This window comes from Cnephaeus nilssonii (genome assembly GCF_951640355.1).
Source record: "Cnephaeus nilssonii genome assembly, chromosome: X".
In the NCBI taxonomy this organism is placed as follows: domain Eukaryota; kingdom Metazoa; phylum Chordata; class Mammalia; order Chiroptera; family Vespertilionidae; genus Cnephaeus; species Cnephaeus nilssonii.
This window is the reverse complement of record NC_137071.1, coordinates 56,049,235-56,066,056: the sequence shown is the minus strand read 5'-3', so window position 1 is coordinate 56,066,056 and position 16,822 is coordinate 56,049,235.

The window sequence follows — 16,822 nt, the reverse complement described above, 5'->3', positions numbered from 1 at the left end:
AACCATTTTGAGTTTATTTTTGTGTATAGTGTAAGTTGGTGATCTAGTTTCATTTTTTTTTGCCTGTATCTTACCAAATTTCCCAGCACAATTTATCAAAGAGACTGTCTTTACTCCATTGTATGCTCTTGCTTCCTTTGTCAAATATTAATTGAGCATAATGGCTTGGGACAATTTCTGGGTTCTCTGTTCTGTTTCAATGGTCTATATGTCTGTTCTTGTGCTAGTACCATGCAGTTTTGAGAACCGTGGCTTGGTAATATAGCTTGATATCTAGTATTGTGATCCCTCCAACTTTGTTCTTCTTTCTCACACTTGTTGTGGCTATTTGGGGTCTTTTTATATTCCAGATGAATTTTTGGAGAGTTTGTTCTAGATCTTTGAAATATGCCCACTGAGTATGATGTTGGGGATTGCATTGAATCTGTAGATTGCTTTGGGTAGTATGGACATTTTAATGATGTTGATTCTACCAATCCATGAACATGGTATGTTCTTCCATTTGTTTAAGTCTTCCTCTATCTCTTTTATCAATGAGCTGTAGTTTTCTAAGTACAGGTCTTTTTCCTCCTTAGTTAAGTTTATTCCTTGGTATCTTAATTTTTTTGCTGCAATGGTAAATGGGATTGTTTTTTTTGTTGTTGTTTCTTTGTTTGTTTTTTGGTTTCTCTTTCTGTGAGTTTGTTATTGGTGTATAAAAAGGCCATAGATTTCTGGGTTTCAATTTTGTATCCTGCTACATTGCCAAATTCATTTATTAGGTCTAGTAGTTTTTTCATGGAGTCTTTGGGGTTTTCTATGTACATTTTCATGTCATCTGCAAAGAATGACAGTTTTACTTCTCCTTTTCCAATTTGGATTCCTTTTATTTATTTATTCTTCTTGTCTGATCACTATGGCTAGCACTTCCAGTACTATATCGAACAGGAGTGGAAAATAATCTAAATGAACATTAATATGGATTTAAAAATGCAAGTAAATTCATAAAATGTAAGGAAAGTGGCCATCCCTGTCTTGTTCCTGTTCTTAGGGGAAATGAGTTTAGTTTTTGCCCATTGAATATGATATTGGTAGTAGGTTTGTCATATAAGGTTTTTATTATGAAGAGGTGATCCCTCTATTCCCACTTTGCTGAGTGTTTTTATTACAAAAGGGTGTTGGATTTTGTCAAATGCTTTTTCTGCATTGATTGATATGATTATGTGATTTTTGCCTCTCAATTTGTTTATGTGATGTATCACATTTATTGATTAGTGGATATTGTACCATCCTTGCATCCCTGGATTAAATCCCACTTGGTCATGTTGTATGATCTTTCTAATGTAATGCTAGATCCGATTTGCTAGATTTTTGTTAAGGATTTTAGCATCTAAGTTCATCAAAGATATTGGCCTGTAGTTCTCTTTTTTGTGGTGTCTTTATCTGGTTTTAGAATTAGGGTAATGCTGACTTTATAGAAAGAGCTTGGAAGTGTGCTTGCCTCTTGAATTTTTTGGAATAGTCTGAGGAGGATAGGTTTTAGTTCTTTGAATGCTTGGTAGAACTCCTCTATAAAGCCATCCAGACCAGGGCTTTTGTTTTCTGGAAGATTTTTTATCACTGTTTCAATTTCTTCAGTGGTTATTGGCCTATTCAGTTTTTTGTTTGTTTGTTTTTATCATTCCTGTTTCAGTTTTGGGAGCTTGTATTTTTCTAAGACTATGTCCATTTCGTCTAGGTAATCCATTTTGTTGGAATAGAGTTGTTCATAGTATTTTTTCATAATCTTTTTTATTTCTTTGGGATTGGTTGTTACTTTACCTCTTTCATTTCCGATTTTGTTTATTTGCGTCCTCCCTCTTTGCTTTTTGGTGAGCCTGGTTAGATGTTCATAAATCATGTTTATCCTTTCAAGGAAACAGCTCTTGGTTTTGTTGATCTTTTCTATTGTTTTTTTGGTCTCTATGTCAATTATCTCCGCTCTGATCTTTATTATTTCCTTCCTTCTGCTTATACTGGGCTTTTCTTCTTGCTCTCTTTCTAACTCTTTGAGTTGTAGGGTTAGGTAATTTATTACCATTGTTTCTTCTTTTTTGAGGTAGGCTTATAGAGCTATGAACTTCCCTCTCAAGACTACTTTTACTGTGTCCCATAGATTTTGAATTATTGTGTTTTCATTCTCCTTTGTTGTCATGATGCTTTTTATTTATTTTTTAACTCTTTGGTATCCCAATCATTGTTTAATAGCATGCTATTTAGCCTCCATGTGTTTGCTTTTTTTTCATTGTTTTTATTGTATTTGATTTCTAATTTTATGCCATTGGGATCTGAGAAGATGCTTGATATGATTTATATCTTCTTGAATTTGAAGAGACTTTTCTTGTGCCCCAAAATGTGGTCTATCTTTGAAAATGACCCATGTGCACTTGAGAAGAATGTATATTCTTTGGATTTAGGGTGAAATGTTCTGTAGATGACAATTAATTCCACCTAATCTAGTGAGTCATTTCAGATTGATGTTTCTTTGATTATTGTTTGTTTAGAGGATTTATCTAGTGGTGTTACTGGGGTTTTAAAATCCCCTACTGTGACTTTATTGTTTTTAATATCTCCTTTGATATCTTAAAGATTTTTTTTATGTACTTGGGTGCTCCTATATTGGGTGCATATATGTTTACCAGATTTATATATATTTTTTTGTTGTTGAATTGCTCCCTTTAGCATTATGAAGTGGCCTTCCTTATCTCTTGTATGGCCTTCACTTTGAGGTCTACTTTGTCAGATATATGTATTGCTACCCCAGCTTTTTTTTTTTCTTTCATTTCCCTTCACTTGAGAAACCTTTTTCCATCCAGTCTGTGTGACTCCTTTGTTCTGAGGTTGGTCTCCTGAGACAGCAGATATATGGATAATGTTTTCTTATCCATTGAGCTAGCCTTTGTCTTTTGATTGAGGCATTTAATCCTTTGACATTTAAAGTTATTATTGATAGGTATTTGTTTATTGCCATGTTTATTCTTTATACCTGGGGTTCTTCTTCCCTTCCTATTTCTTCTTTTTACAGCAGACCCTTTAGCATTTCTTGCATTGATCATTTGGTGGTAATAAACTCCTTAGTCCATTTTTGTCTGTGAAGCTCCTTATTTCACCCTCAACTTTGATTGATAGCCTTGCTCGATACAGTATTCTTGGATTCAAACCCTTGCTTTGCATGACTTTGTGTATTTCATTCTATCCCCTTCTGATCTGAAGTGTTTCTGTTGAGAAATCAGTTGATAGTCTGATGGGAGATCCCTTGTAAGTAACTTTCTGTCTCTCTTTGGCAGCCTTTAAGATTCTCACTTTGTCATTGGTGTTTGCCGATTTAATTATAATATGCCCTGGTGTTGGTCTTTTGGGGTTCATCTTGTTTTGGATTCTGTGAGCTTCTTGCACTTGTGTTAGTATTTTCTTCCCATTATCAGGGAAGTTTTCTAAAATTATTTCTTCAAACAGGTTTCCTATTTCTTGCTCAGTTTCCTCTCCTTCTGGCATGGCTTTTATGTGGATATTGTTTCATTTCATGTTGTCCCAAAGTTCCCTTAGGCTCTCCTCCTGTTTTGTAAGGTTTTGTGTTTTTTTACCAATTGCTGCTCTGCTTGAGTATTTTTTCCTACCTTGTCTTCTAGCTCACTGATGCAGTCCTCTGGTTATTGTAGTCTACTGTTGATGCTTTCTATTGGGTTATTTATTGCAACAATGTCATTCTTCATTTCTTCTTGGTTCTTCTGCATTTTCTCTTGGTTTTGACACATATTGTTGAATTTGTCTTCCATCATTTCAGCATCCTTATGACCATTGCTATGAATTCTTTCTCTGACAAATTTCTTGCCTCCATTTCATTTACTTCCTTTCCTGGTGATTCATCCTTTTCTTACGTATGGGGGCTGTTTCTTTGTCTCCCCATGTTTGCTCCTCTCATGGTGTCTTGTTATGTAGCTTTCTCTTTCCTGCGTGGACTTAAAGGCACAAAATACAACACTACAAGACACAACAACACAGGGTACCAAACACAAATGTATTCATGATACCAATAACCCCAAATAAAGGTGGCCACCAGAGAAAAGAGAATTAGGGGAGAGAAAAGAGTGAAAAAGAGATATTGAGAAACGTAAAGAATGTAAGAGAGAAAAGAAAGAGCAGATAAAAGAAGGGAAAATATATGTATATGAGGAGAAAATTCCAAAAAACCAACAAGTAATCCAAAAAAATGCAAACAACAAACACCAAGAGAAGAATGCAAACAAAAAACAACTAATCCAAAAAATACAAACAACAAACACCCAGATGAATCTGAAGAGGCAGAGTTTATTTCTAGAAGGTAAGATCAAGGAATTGAATGAATGGGTAAGTGGCCACCATCCTGCCTAATAATAGACAAATATGCAAATTGACCGCACCGTCGCTATGCTCAGTCCACGCCCACCAGCCAAAACCACGCCCACCAGCCAATCAGGGCGAGTATGCAAATTACCGCCACCAAGATGGCGGTTAATTTGCATACGCTGAGGGAGGGAGGAGTGAAGACAACTTAGAAGGAAGAGGGAGGAAAAGCGGAAAGCAAGGTGGCTGCCAGAGGGAAAGCCCGGGCGGGGCGGGGCGGGGCGGGGCGAGGCAGAGCAGGGTGGAGCGGGGCGGAGGGGGGTGGGCGGCAGCAGCGCACAGGTGCAGGCGCTGCGGCCGCAACGGCAGCGGCGGCAGCAGCGCAAGCGGCCGCAGCGGCCGCTTGCAGGATTCTTCCTGCAAATGTGCTACTAGTTAAGTATAGAGGAGGTAGAAAGAGAATGAGTGAATAAGAAAAGTAACAAAATATTAAAAAGCAGAAAAATATATTAAATATATATACTAATATATATACACTAGTATATTAAAATATATATATATAGCAAACATTTATATGTATACAAAAATTCTTTTCCCTTTCTTTAGTCTATCTATCTATGCATTTATCTATTTTTTGGAAAATAGAATAGAGAATATATAGGCCTGCGTTGGTTATTTAAACTAATTAAGCTACTAGTAGAAGAAGAGAACAAGTGAGGAGAGAAAAACAAAAGCAAAAAAAAAAAACAGAAAAAAACTAACAAACAATCAAACAAACAACAAGAAGAAGACAGAAAGAAAGAAAAGGGAAGAAAAAAAGGAATGAAAAACAATTTGGCTAGTGAAGAAAGAGAAGAGAGAAGTGTGCATGGACTTGGAGAAGGGGAGAGGAAATTAGATATATGAGTAAGATCAAATTTTTACAGGGAGTCCAAATAAAAGATAGAGAAAAACTAAAGCAGGAACAGGGTAAGGGAAGCAGGACTAAAAAGGGAAGAAAAGAGGAAGAGAGTTTTGACATAAAGGAAAAATTGAGATAGAGTAAAATATTGCTAAAATAAAAATAAAAACAGAATTTAGAACATTAACCCAAAAATAAAATAGAATAAAATAAATAAAAAATAAAATAAAACTTTAAAAGGTAAAATAATAGTAATAATAATAACAATTAAAAATAAAAATCTATAATAATAAAAGCGTAACATTCTAATTAGACCAGACAGCCGAACGACCTTCCAGACGTCATTCCTAATGTACTTCCAGACGAAGCCGAGGTGGCTAGGGCCAAGGCAGAGGTGGTTAGGGACTATCAGGCTGGAAGGCGAGCAGTTAGGGCTGATCAGGTAGGCAGGCGAGCTGTTAGTCGTGATCAGGCAGGCAGGTGAGCAGTTAGGGTCAATCAGGCAAGCAGGTAAAGTGGTTATGGGCAATGAGGCAGGCAGGTGAGGGGTTAGGGTTAATGAGGCAGTCAGGCAAGTGGTTAGGATCCAGCAGTCACGGGATCGGGCCTAAACTGGCAGTCGGACATCCCCCGAGGTGATCTAGATTGCAAGAGGGTGCAGGCTGTTCTGACGGATGTCCCCTTCCCCCGCTGTGCACAAATTTTGTGCACTGGGCCTCTAGTATAACAATAAAAACAGTAAAATAAAGTGAGAAAAAAATAGTTTCTTAAGTAATAGATAAAATAGAAAAAAGTGAAGTAGTGAAGGTTGTTCACTTCAGCAGGGCTTCAATGACCCATTGGGGCTGGTTTAAGACCTGTCTTTACTGTTCATCCTGGCATGTCTCTTTCCTGCCAGGTACTCAGCACTGTGTTGAAGTTCCTTGTGATCTACTGCTCCTCTGTGTCATAAGCCACAACCTTGTTTTCAAGCAGGTGGGATCTCTCTGCTCACTTTGTTTCTCTGCCTGCCTTCCATTTTATTTACACAAGAGTCAATTTCTGACACAACCCTTGGGTGGTGGTGTTTCTGTATTAGTTTCTGGGACCAAATGGCCCCTCAACTCAGTGTTTAGATTCTTCTTTCCCTGCTGCACTTAATACTGTGGTGGTGGGACAGACTGATCCAGAGCTGGTTTCCTGTTCATCTCTCCTTATTCTGACCCCCTGTTTCCACAAAACAACTTTCCCCTGCAGTCTTGTTGAGTGTTTTTAATTGGAAGATCCTATGTACTGGACTTAGTAAGCAAAAGCAAGGAAGTAAAAAAGACCAAAACAAAAAATGCGCTGACTCACGTCTTTCTCCCCAGGCACACATGGCCAGTATAGAACTTCAGGCTGCCTTTCTGGGCACAGTCTTCCATGGCTGTGGGGTTAGATCTAGAGTCCCCCTCTGCCAGCAGCCCTGTGGACCCTCTTCCACATTCAAGGGATAAACTGACCCCAAGGGCCTCGGATTTGGTGGAGTGCAGTCTCCCTCTGAGACTCTAGTCTGCATTGCACATGTTTCTCCCTCCAGCCTGGATCCCAGATCCCACCTTTCTCTAGGCAATCTCTGACCTTTCTATCCATGGATTGCCTTACAAGCTGTGTTTAATTCACCAATTCCAGGTGGGTGTTATTCAATTCAGCTGTTCCTTCTATCTGCTCTGTGAGAAGGTGCAGGACCCGTCTATGTATTTGGCTGCCACGTTGTCTCCCCCTGGACAAACATTTTAGGTGTCCATGGCCAGGGATGCTGGAGTCTTGGTGTTTGTGGGTTCGCAGCTGAGGCAGCTGGTTCCTGGGCGTTGTGGTTTTAGGGTCCCAGGAGGTATTCAACATCTCTCCAGTTGAAGGTAAGGCTGGGCTTCCATTCACAGCCACTCTCCCCTTCAAGATGTCATGGTATCTGTGACAGAGCCGGCTGCTCCAGGAGAGATTTCAGCAGTAGTAGAGGCTGCCCTGCCAGGGTAGCCTGGTTCACCGGTCTCCAACAGTCCTGTGGAATATAACTGTCCCTCATCCACAAATACAGACACACCCCACATGTCCATGCACTTTCCTTTCACTTTCTCACTCACACACTCTCTTTCAGCTTGCCATCCTGTTGGACACCATCTTGGATATCTGTTGTCATTAATTTTTACAATGTTTCTTGGTGTGGGTCTTTTGGGTTTCATCTTGTTTAAGACTCTCTGTGCTTGTGTGACTTGCCCCACAAAGTCAGGGAAGTTTTCTGTCATTATTTATTTAATTACGTGTTCTAAACCTTGCTTCTCTTCTAGTCCATCTGGCACCCCTATTATACTGATGTTGCTTTGTTTCATGTCCCAAAGCTCCCTTAAACTCTCCTCCTACTTTCTAATAATTTTTTTTCCAATTGCTGTTAAGATTGTGTGTTTTTTACTACCTTGTCTTCTAACTCACTGATTTGGTCCTCTGCTTCTTCTAGTCCAGTGGTCGCCAACTGGTGTTCTGCAGACCACTGGTGGTTCATAAGGTCCAAATGATAGGCAACCACTATAATCTAGTCTACCGTTGAAACCTTCCATTGTGTTCTTTATTGCACCTATATCATTCTTCATTTCCTCTTGATTCTTTCATAGTTTGGTGAATTTCTCATCAAGATGGTTTATCATCTTTATGATCATTACTCTGAATTCTTTTTCTGACATATTGACATATTCCTTACCTCCATTTTATTTAGTTCCTTTTCTGGTGATTCCTCCTTTTCTGTCCTTTGGAGATTGGTTCTTTGTATCTCCATTCTTGTTTTCTCTTTCTGGCCCTGGGCACCTTCCTTGGCATCAGAGAGTTTGAAGCCCCTAGCAGTCCAATGATCTGGGACTCACTAGTCTGAAGGCTGGTTCTGCCTTGAGTTTCACACCGTTATTGTCTCTGCTCTGAATTGTACCCCCTTCTCCATTGTTCTGGTCCCTCAGTTGTCCGCTTCAGATACTCGAGGTCAGTGGTGACACATGCACAGTTACTCTGGTGTGTGACTCCCTGTGAGGGCCCAGAGCCCTCAGTCATGCAATTCACTGTGTGGCCCCAGCACCCAAGGCAGGATGACACTCTAAGTCCCTCTAATAGTGCACTAGCAGCCTGGTCTTATGATCTATGGCTGGGTGAACTAGTTTGCACCAGCAGATCTGTCCTGGGTCAATGGTAGAACATGCACTGGACAATGTCTCTGTCTGGGCTGGGGGTGGAGAGAGTGCCAGGCTGTGGCTCAGTACTGGGACTGGGGATGGCATGAGGCAGGGGTACCTCTGGCTTGTACTCACAATGCGGGGACCTGAAGTGCAGGATCCTGGGACAGTGGGTCTGGGCACTGGAAAGAAGGCACAGCTTGGGAAGTCTGGGAATCCACAGCACTGTACTACACTGTTCACTGATGGGGCATGGTGGTGGTCCCATGCAAGTTATGGCTGGCAAGCAGCTCCCTACACAGGTCCAAGGTGGTGTCCAAGGTCAGTCTGGTGTGGCTACACTCCTGGCCTCCACTCCTCCCTGCATATGAACTTTATAGTCATGGTTTTCTTTGGTAGTAGAAGAGATACAGCAGTGGCTTGAAGAATAATAATTGGGCAACTTCAACTGCATCACTAATCTTTTATTTCTTTAAATTCATAATTGATGTTAATATTTCTATTATTTTTGTCTGATGAGTATGGGTGTTTATTATGCTATTATTTTCTTTAATTATCTATACCTCTTTAATAGAAAATAAAATAAAAATAGAGCAAAGCAAAGAAGAAAGAAAATGTAAAATACAGAATGTATAGCTGATATTTTAAAACCTTAAAAGTAGCAAAGATTCTTTGGCCTTTAAAAAAATTTCTGAAATAATAACAATGCTTATTGACTTGCTAATATATTTCTGGTTTCCTTTACAAGCTGCTGTAATATTACCAGATAAATATATTCAATTGACCTCAATTATTTTTAAAGTGTTGCCTACTCCACTTTCACATAATGAAATCTGCTTTTGTTGTCTGTGCATTCTGGGAGCCAAATTCATAGTTACTAATGTTATTGTGGTGTACTAAGTGCAGATATTACTACTTAGTATTTGAGAAGATTATTAGTGCTTCAGCTTAGTAGTCTTTAGGATATGGTATCATCATCATCATATAACATCCTACCTTATAATAGAGAAACATGCAAATTGACCACACCTCCGCTATGCCCATGATTGGGCCTGCAGGAGGCTGGGGGGCGGGACTCCGGGTGGCCTATCCAGCCGTTAAGGAGATCAAGATGGCGGCACCCAGTCGTGTGTGACTCCCTGTGAGGGCCCAGAGCCCTCAGTCATGCAATTCACTGTGTGGCCCCAGCACCCAAGGCAGGATGACACTCTAAGTCCCTCTAATAGTGCACTAGCAGCCTGGTCTTATGATCTATGGCTGGGTGAACTAGGTTGCACCGGCAGATCTGTCCTGGGTCAGTGGTAGAACATGCACTGGACAATGTCTCTGTCTGGGCTGGGGGTGGAGAGAGTGCCAGGCTGTGGCTCGGTACTGGGACTGTACCGAGCTGGGCGCTGAGGCGCCCAGTTGTCTTAGTTCCGGGGGTCCCTGGGGCGATCGTGGGGGAGCGTGGCCGGGCCCATGCAGCCACTCCCGGGGGTGCCTGGGGCGATAGGCACCCCGGGGGGCGTGGCCGGGCCCATGCAGCCGCTCCCGGGGGTGCCTGGGGTGATCGGCACCCCAGGGGGCGTGGCCGGGCCCATGCAGCCGCTCCCGGGGGTGCCTGGGGCGATTGACTCCCCGGGGGGCGTGGCCGGGGTGCCTGCAGCCATCGGCACAGGGGGGGGGGGCGTTGCCGGGCCCATGCAGCCACTCCCGGGGATGCCTGGGGCGATCAGCACCCCGGGGGGCGTGGCCGGGCCCATGCAGCCGCTCCCGGGGGTGCCTGGGGCGATCGGCACCCCGAGAGGGTGTGGCCGGGCCCATGCAGCCGCTCCCGGGGGTGCCTGGGGCAATCGGCACCCCGGGGGGCGTGGCCGGGGTGCCTGCAGGGATCGGCACCGGGGGGGCGTGGCCGGAGGTGCCTGCAATGATCGGCACCCGGCACCCCGGGGGGGCGTGGCCGGGCCAATGCAGCCGCTCCTGGGGGTGCCTGGGGCGATCGGCACCCCGGGGGGCGTGGCCAGGTGCATCCAGCTGCTCCAGGGGGGGGTTGAGCTGTGGTGCCACCTCAGTGGAGGGGTGCGTGGCCAGGCGTGCGTGGCCAGGCGCATCCTGCTGCTCTGAGGCGGGGGTTGAGGGGTGGTGCCACCTCAGTGGAGGGGTGCTGCACTGCAGGGTACTGGACTGACTGATGTGATTCAGAGAAGCTCCCAGTGCTAATGGGCCTCGCTCAGGCGGCCTTCACACTTCAGAGGCAGTGACTCCTGCTCCTGCCTTGACCCAAAAGCAAGCTCGCTACACCCTGCCCCATAGCAGAGCATGCCTAGGCAGTGAGTGGGAAGCCTTCCACCTGCTTTGGAGAAGGGGGGGGCAGTAAAGAATGGGGGGAGAGGAAAGAATGTGGAGCATCTGCAATGAAGAGGTGCTTGAGAAAGAGGCTCTGAAGCCTGACTTGAAGGTTTGTTCTGTTTGCTGGGCTGTTGCCCCTTAGGAAGTGCAAAGATAATGGCTCTGAGGGCTTCCTGTGTGCTGAGTCAAGTTCCACAGCCAACTGGAATTGGCCTCAGTTTCCTGGTCTGTAAAATGGATGAAGCGTGTCCCAGTGCCTTCACTGAGCTTTGATGGCCAATTGAGGTACTATATAAAGAAAATGAGGGAAGAAATAAGAAAGAAAAGGAAGGACAAGCAACACAAAAGAAAGACTGAAAGGAACCTGTAAACCCATTGTCACTTAAATAGGGAATATAGTCAATAGTGTTGTAATGATGGTATGATGCCAGGTGGGTACTAGAAATATCGGGGAACACTTTGTAAAGAATATGATTGTCTAACCACTATTCTGTAACTAATATAAAACCTGAAACCAATACAAAATAATGTTGAATGTAAAGAAATGAAAATTGGAGTGAAATTTTTATAAATTTCAAAGTTTAAATAAAGGCTGTAAAGGAAGGAAGGGGAGAATAAAAAGTGTTTTTCATTTTGCCACTTCATTAAAAAGACAGTTGTCTTTATATGGTGCTTTTATACTTTTCTAAGTCATTATCTCATTTTACTCAACTTAAAGACAAGGTAAGTATTCCCTCCACTATTCAAAGAAAGGAAATCTTGGTGTCTGGTACTAATGATTCAATCGTCAAGCCCTTATTGTAAAGCAGGGTTAGTAAAATTTTCTGTGCAGGGTCATATCTATACTAATAAAAGCCTTGGGGGTGATCAGGCCAGCAGGGGAGGGTATTTGGGGGCAATCAGGCCTGCAGAGGAGCAGTTAGGGGGCAATCAGGCCAGCAAGGGAGCAGTTAGGGGGCAATCAGGCAGGTATGTGAGCGGTTAGGAGCCAGCAGTCCCGGATAGTGAGAGGGATGTCCAACTGCAGGTTTAGGCCCGATTCCACAGGGATCGGGCCTAAACCTGTAGTTGGACATCCCCCGAGGGGTCCCATATTAGAGAGGGTGCAAGCTGGGCTGAGGGACACCCTCCCCAGTGCACGAATTTCGTGCACCGGGCCTCTAGTATAAAGAATAATTAGAGAAAGGGATTGGTATGGCCAGGGTTTAATAAGAAATTTGACCAGAGAGTAATGAGGAAGGTCCAAAGGAGTAAAATAAAATAGCATAATTAGGGATCAAATTATTATACTCATCTTCAGGCCTGTGATTAATGGGGATGACAGTTGCAACCCTGGACACTCAAAGGGTATTCCTCAGGGGGACAAAAGGGAGGAAAATGAGGGACATCTGTAATACTGTCAACAATTATAAAATAGAAAGAAACAGTCATGGAGAAAAGAATTGGGTGATGTTGAAAGTGATGGAATAACAGTACCCATCAGCTGGTCAGGGTACTTGGATCCTACATTTAAGTTGATGGTGGAGAATAGCAAGGAGAGTCTGCTTATTCAAGAAATAAATATAGAAAGTACCCAACTAGTTTGCCTGAACTCCCTTTGGAATATGTAGATATGTATTCAGGAACATCAGAGAAGTGCTTATCAGTTATATCCTTAAAGACCCTTAAAAGGTGTTTTATAATCCCTAGTGATATTCAGGAGAAGAATTATTGATTCACAGAATTTCTTTTTTCATTGGTTTTAGAAAATGAATATTGCAACATGCAAATAACTGCATAACCATTAAGAATAGGGCTGGAGAAGGAAATGACATTTATAACTATTGGTAATATTTGAAAAGGGAATTAATCAAGAATAATTCAACTATCTAAGGAATGACTTTTAAAGTTTTCTAAATTGTAGATGCCTATATATATATATATATATATTTTTTTTTGTGGGATACATGCTATACATATAGGCCTAAGTAAAATATACATTGCTAATGTGAGATTCTGATATCTCCTCAGTACATACTGATGAAAATTATAGGTTATTTAGATTAGTGCCTGCCATACATTCTAAGTAATTTTATTCAACAATCATTTTGCTCTGTAATCATTTGTTTCTACATATCAACCTATTTTCACAATGGTACCCATAGTTACATGTTCTTGTATCAGATCTGATATGAAAATTCAGAGTTTTGATTTTCTATGTATCCAGTGATATATTTCATCAATTATACTTTTTATAGATTTTTCTTACTTGTTATAGCATAGATCTGTGCAGTCCCAGATTCTGCTTTTCTTCTCTTCTATGAATAATCTTTGCTATCCTAATATATAAAAAGTCAGGGGCCATCACGACCAAAACAACCAGATGGCCAACCAAACACAGGCTGTGTGGGATGACAAGGCTGGCAGGGAGGTTAGTGAGGAATGACCAAACAACTGAACAGCAGGCTGCGTGGGGCTACCAGACCAGCAGGGGGATTAGTGAGGAATGACCAAATGACTGAACAGCAGGCTACATGGGGTGACCAGGCCGGCAGGAGGGGAAGTTGGGGGTGACCAGGCTGGCAGAGAGTGGCAGTTGGGGGTAACCAGGCTGGCAGGCTGGCAGGGGGGCAGTAAGGGGTGACCAGACTGGCATGGGGGAAGATCAGGCTGGCAAGCAGAGGTGGTTAGGGGTGATCAGGCTGGCAGGGGGCAGTTAGGGGCAATCAGGAAGGCAGGCAGGCGAGCAGTTAGGAGCCAGCAGTCCCAGATGTGAGAGGGATGTCTGACTGCCGGTTTAGGCCCAATCCCCAGTATTGGGCCTAAACCGGCAGTCAGACATCCCCTAAGGGGTCCTGGATTGGAAAGGGAGCAGGCTGGACTGAGGGGACCCCCCTTCATACATGAATTTCGTGCACCAGGCCTCTAGTTTTGTAATAAAATTCAACCTTTTCTAATGTTTTGTTTTTTTTAATAGTTGTTTTTCTAAATAGTTCTTTGATTTTTGCGCCCAAAATTAATGGTTTCCAGTTTAAAAATTGCCTTGGCAATCATTACAAAGTTTATAATTAATATAAAACATGTTGGTTCATTGAGTGTGATACTATGAGTATGTATTGCAGGTTAAGCCTACACTCAGCACATTGTAGGACTGGTCAGCTAATATACTAATAAAATATGTGTATTAGAGACATGTTCCACTAGTAGTACATGAAAAGGAGGTATGCCCTACAAATTATTGCTGGCATACCTTCTGAATCGAAGTCTCCATATATCTCAATCAACAACAATTCTTTGCTCATTAGCATAGTTTCAGATGAATTTTTTGGTGAAAAATAATAAACAGTAGCTTCTAATAGCCTCATGATAAATGTTACTTATGTTTTCTCATTGGTGAAATTAAAGTTATTTATGACAACATGTCGAGCTACAATATTTGAAGACACTCTTTACCAGGCGTCCTCAAACTACGGCCCCCCGGGCCACATGCGGGTGTTTTTGCCGTTTTGTTTTTTTACTTCAAAATAAGATATGTGCAGTGTGCATAGGAATTTGTTCATAGTTTTTTTTCTTTTAACTATAGTCTGGCCCTCCAACGGTCTGAGGGACAGTGAACTGGCCCCCTGTTTAAAAAGTTTGAGGACCCCTGTTCTCTAGGCTTTTGTGAAATAGGACATAAGAACCTGTAAGAATCAATTGCTTATGTATGGTGCTCTAGTCTAAGTTGCTAAGTGTTTCTATGGCCAGTGATGAATGCTGGATTCTGTTTGCTTGCTGTCAGGTATGTGGATGATAGAATATAGTTTCAGAAATCTTAGTGATTGCCTTAGAGTAACTTCATAAAAAAAGTGGTAGTAGTGGTAAAGACTAAAAATAGGTTGTTGAAATTGGTTCTTTAATACAACTAAAAGTAATTAGTTGTTAAATGTTCATGTTTGTAATATGTATGTTTATAAGAATTTTATCTGAGACTTGTTAGGATTATAACACTCTCCAATTCAAATATTTAGTGGCTACTTTTAACTACCAGAAAAAATCTGAGTTGCTCATAATCAAATACTTAACCCATTACTTTGAAGACAGTAACTCAGTGTCAAAGGGTGTGTGTGAATACTGCATACAAATATAATTTTCAGTTATGGTGCCTAATTTTAGTCAATGTGTGCAACTGATTATTTAAATCGCTGTCAGAATATTGAGTTGAATGAATGAATGGGTATCCTTGTGATACACAGCAAGATAGACTTCCTGCAAATGAAAGGAAAGAGGTATAGTTTACTATCAAATCTGGCTAGGATTATTCATTTTCTATACCTATAGAATTTCATAATCAAAAAACATTATAGATATCTCCAATCTAATGCAGAGCTCATTTTTATTGTAGTTTTTTTTCTTTGGTTGTTTTTTCTTTCTTTCTTTTTTTGTATTGTAGTTTTATTTTATTTATTTATTTATTTTTAAATGATTGTGGAATTATTTTATTATTTTTTTAAATTTCTTTATTGATTAAGGTATCACATATTTGTCCACATCCCCCCAACCCCATCCCAAACCCCTCCCCACACATGCCCCCACACACCTGTTGCCCTTAACCGCTGGTTAGGCTCATATGTTTGCACACAAGTCCTTTGGTTGATCTCTCCCCTTTACCCCCACCCTCCCTTACCCTTCCTCTGAGGCCCGACAGTCTGATCCATGCCTCCTTGTTTCTGGGTCTGTTCTTGTTCATCAGTCTATGTTGTTCATTATTTCCCCTAGATGAGTGAAATCATGTGCTATTAGAAATACACTTATAAGAACCGAAAATGAGACAAGCAATAATGGTTATGGTGACAGGCAAATGAATCAGTCTGTAGTGAGTTTCTTTCTGGGCCAACAGTTCTTTTGAGACCCAATTTCAATGTCCACCAGTTCCTTATGTGTACATGTCAGCACTGATATTACAGTTCTGAATGGTGGACAAATGGTGGTAATGCAGGTCCGACTCTCTCTGGTTTGGTCCTGGGCAACCTGCAGTGATGCACACCTGCTACCTGCAAGTATGGGAAGGCCATGTCAGCATCTTCCATCTCTGGACTGCTTCTCTTCTGTCTTCATGGCTGGAGTAGTCCTGTAGATTCCTCTCTGTTGCTGGAATCCACATGGTCTCGGAGTGGTTTTCTGAAAATATACAAACATATTCTCAACCAAAATTTAATAAAGGAATATTTTCTATAAATTTGACTGGGGATCCTTTTTCAATTTTTGCCCAAATGATTTTCCTCTGGCTTGTTTTGTCACCTTGTGTGTTTTTCATGGGTGTCTTGCTTTTAGCCTTACAATTAATTTTCTAAAGTATTAATTTTCTAGATGTAATTTACTTACAGGATATTTTTCCTTACATGATATTCTTCTACTATCCCCTCCTTTTTTGATTTAAATGTTAGGAGGCTTTTGAAAATTTTATAATGTAGTCTTGATGGCTTTTAAATTTTAATTTTTTGCACTATAATATTACTGTTTTAAGTTCATTACATGGTGCACAATTTTATCATGAGATGAAGTACCAATAAAAAATTTAGTTAACACTTTAGGAACACCTTTTTGTCCAGTACAATTAATTTTTCTAGAATATTCGCTTGTTTCAACTAGCCAATTTAAATTTGCCTGAAAACTTGACTACTATTTTACTGTCAAATTTATTACTCTAACAACAATATTATTTTACCCTGTAAATATTAGTGGAAGGGATTATTTCCCTTCTTGAGTAGGTCCTGAGCATTCCTGGTGGTAGGCTGGATTTAGATATCATAAACCCGCTTCCCCACACCATAGGTACAAGACAACTCAAACAATTCTTGTTGGAGTGAGAGGGCAGCTGCTGTCGGCCAAGTCTCTGTCGGTCACCTGGGTCCTGATCTGAGCTTGGCATGGGAAGCACGAAGCAGCCATGGGGGCAGGAGCCCTCCCTCAGAAGGGGCTAGGTTTCAGGCACCTGCAATGTTGGGGGTGTGAGGGTCTGTGCCCCACCTCTTTTGATCCCCAAATTCTCTCCTGATGGACACTCTGCGACTGTGTCTGTCTTAGGTTGTTCCTTCCTTGAGGAATCTTACCCGTC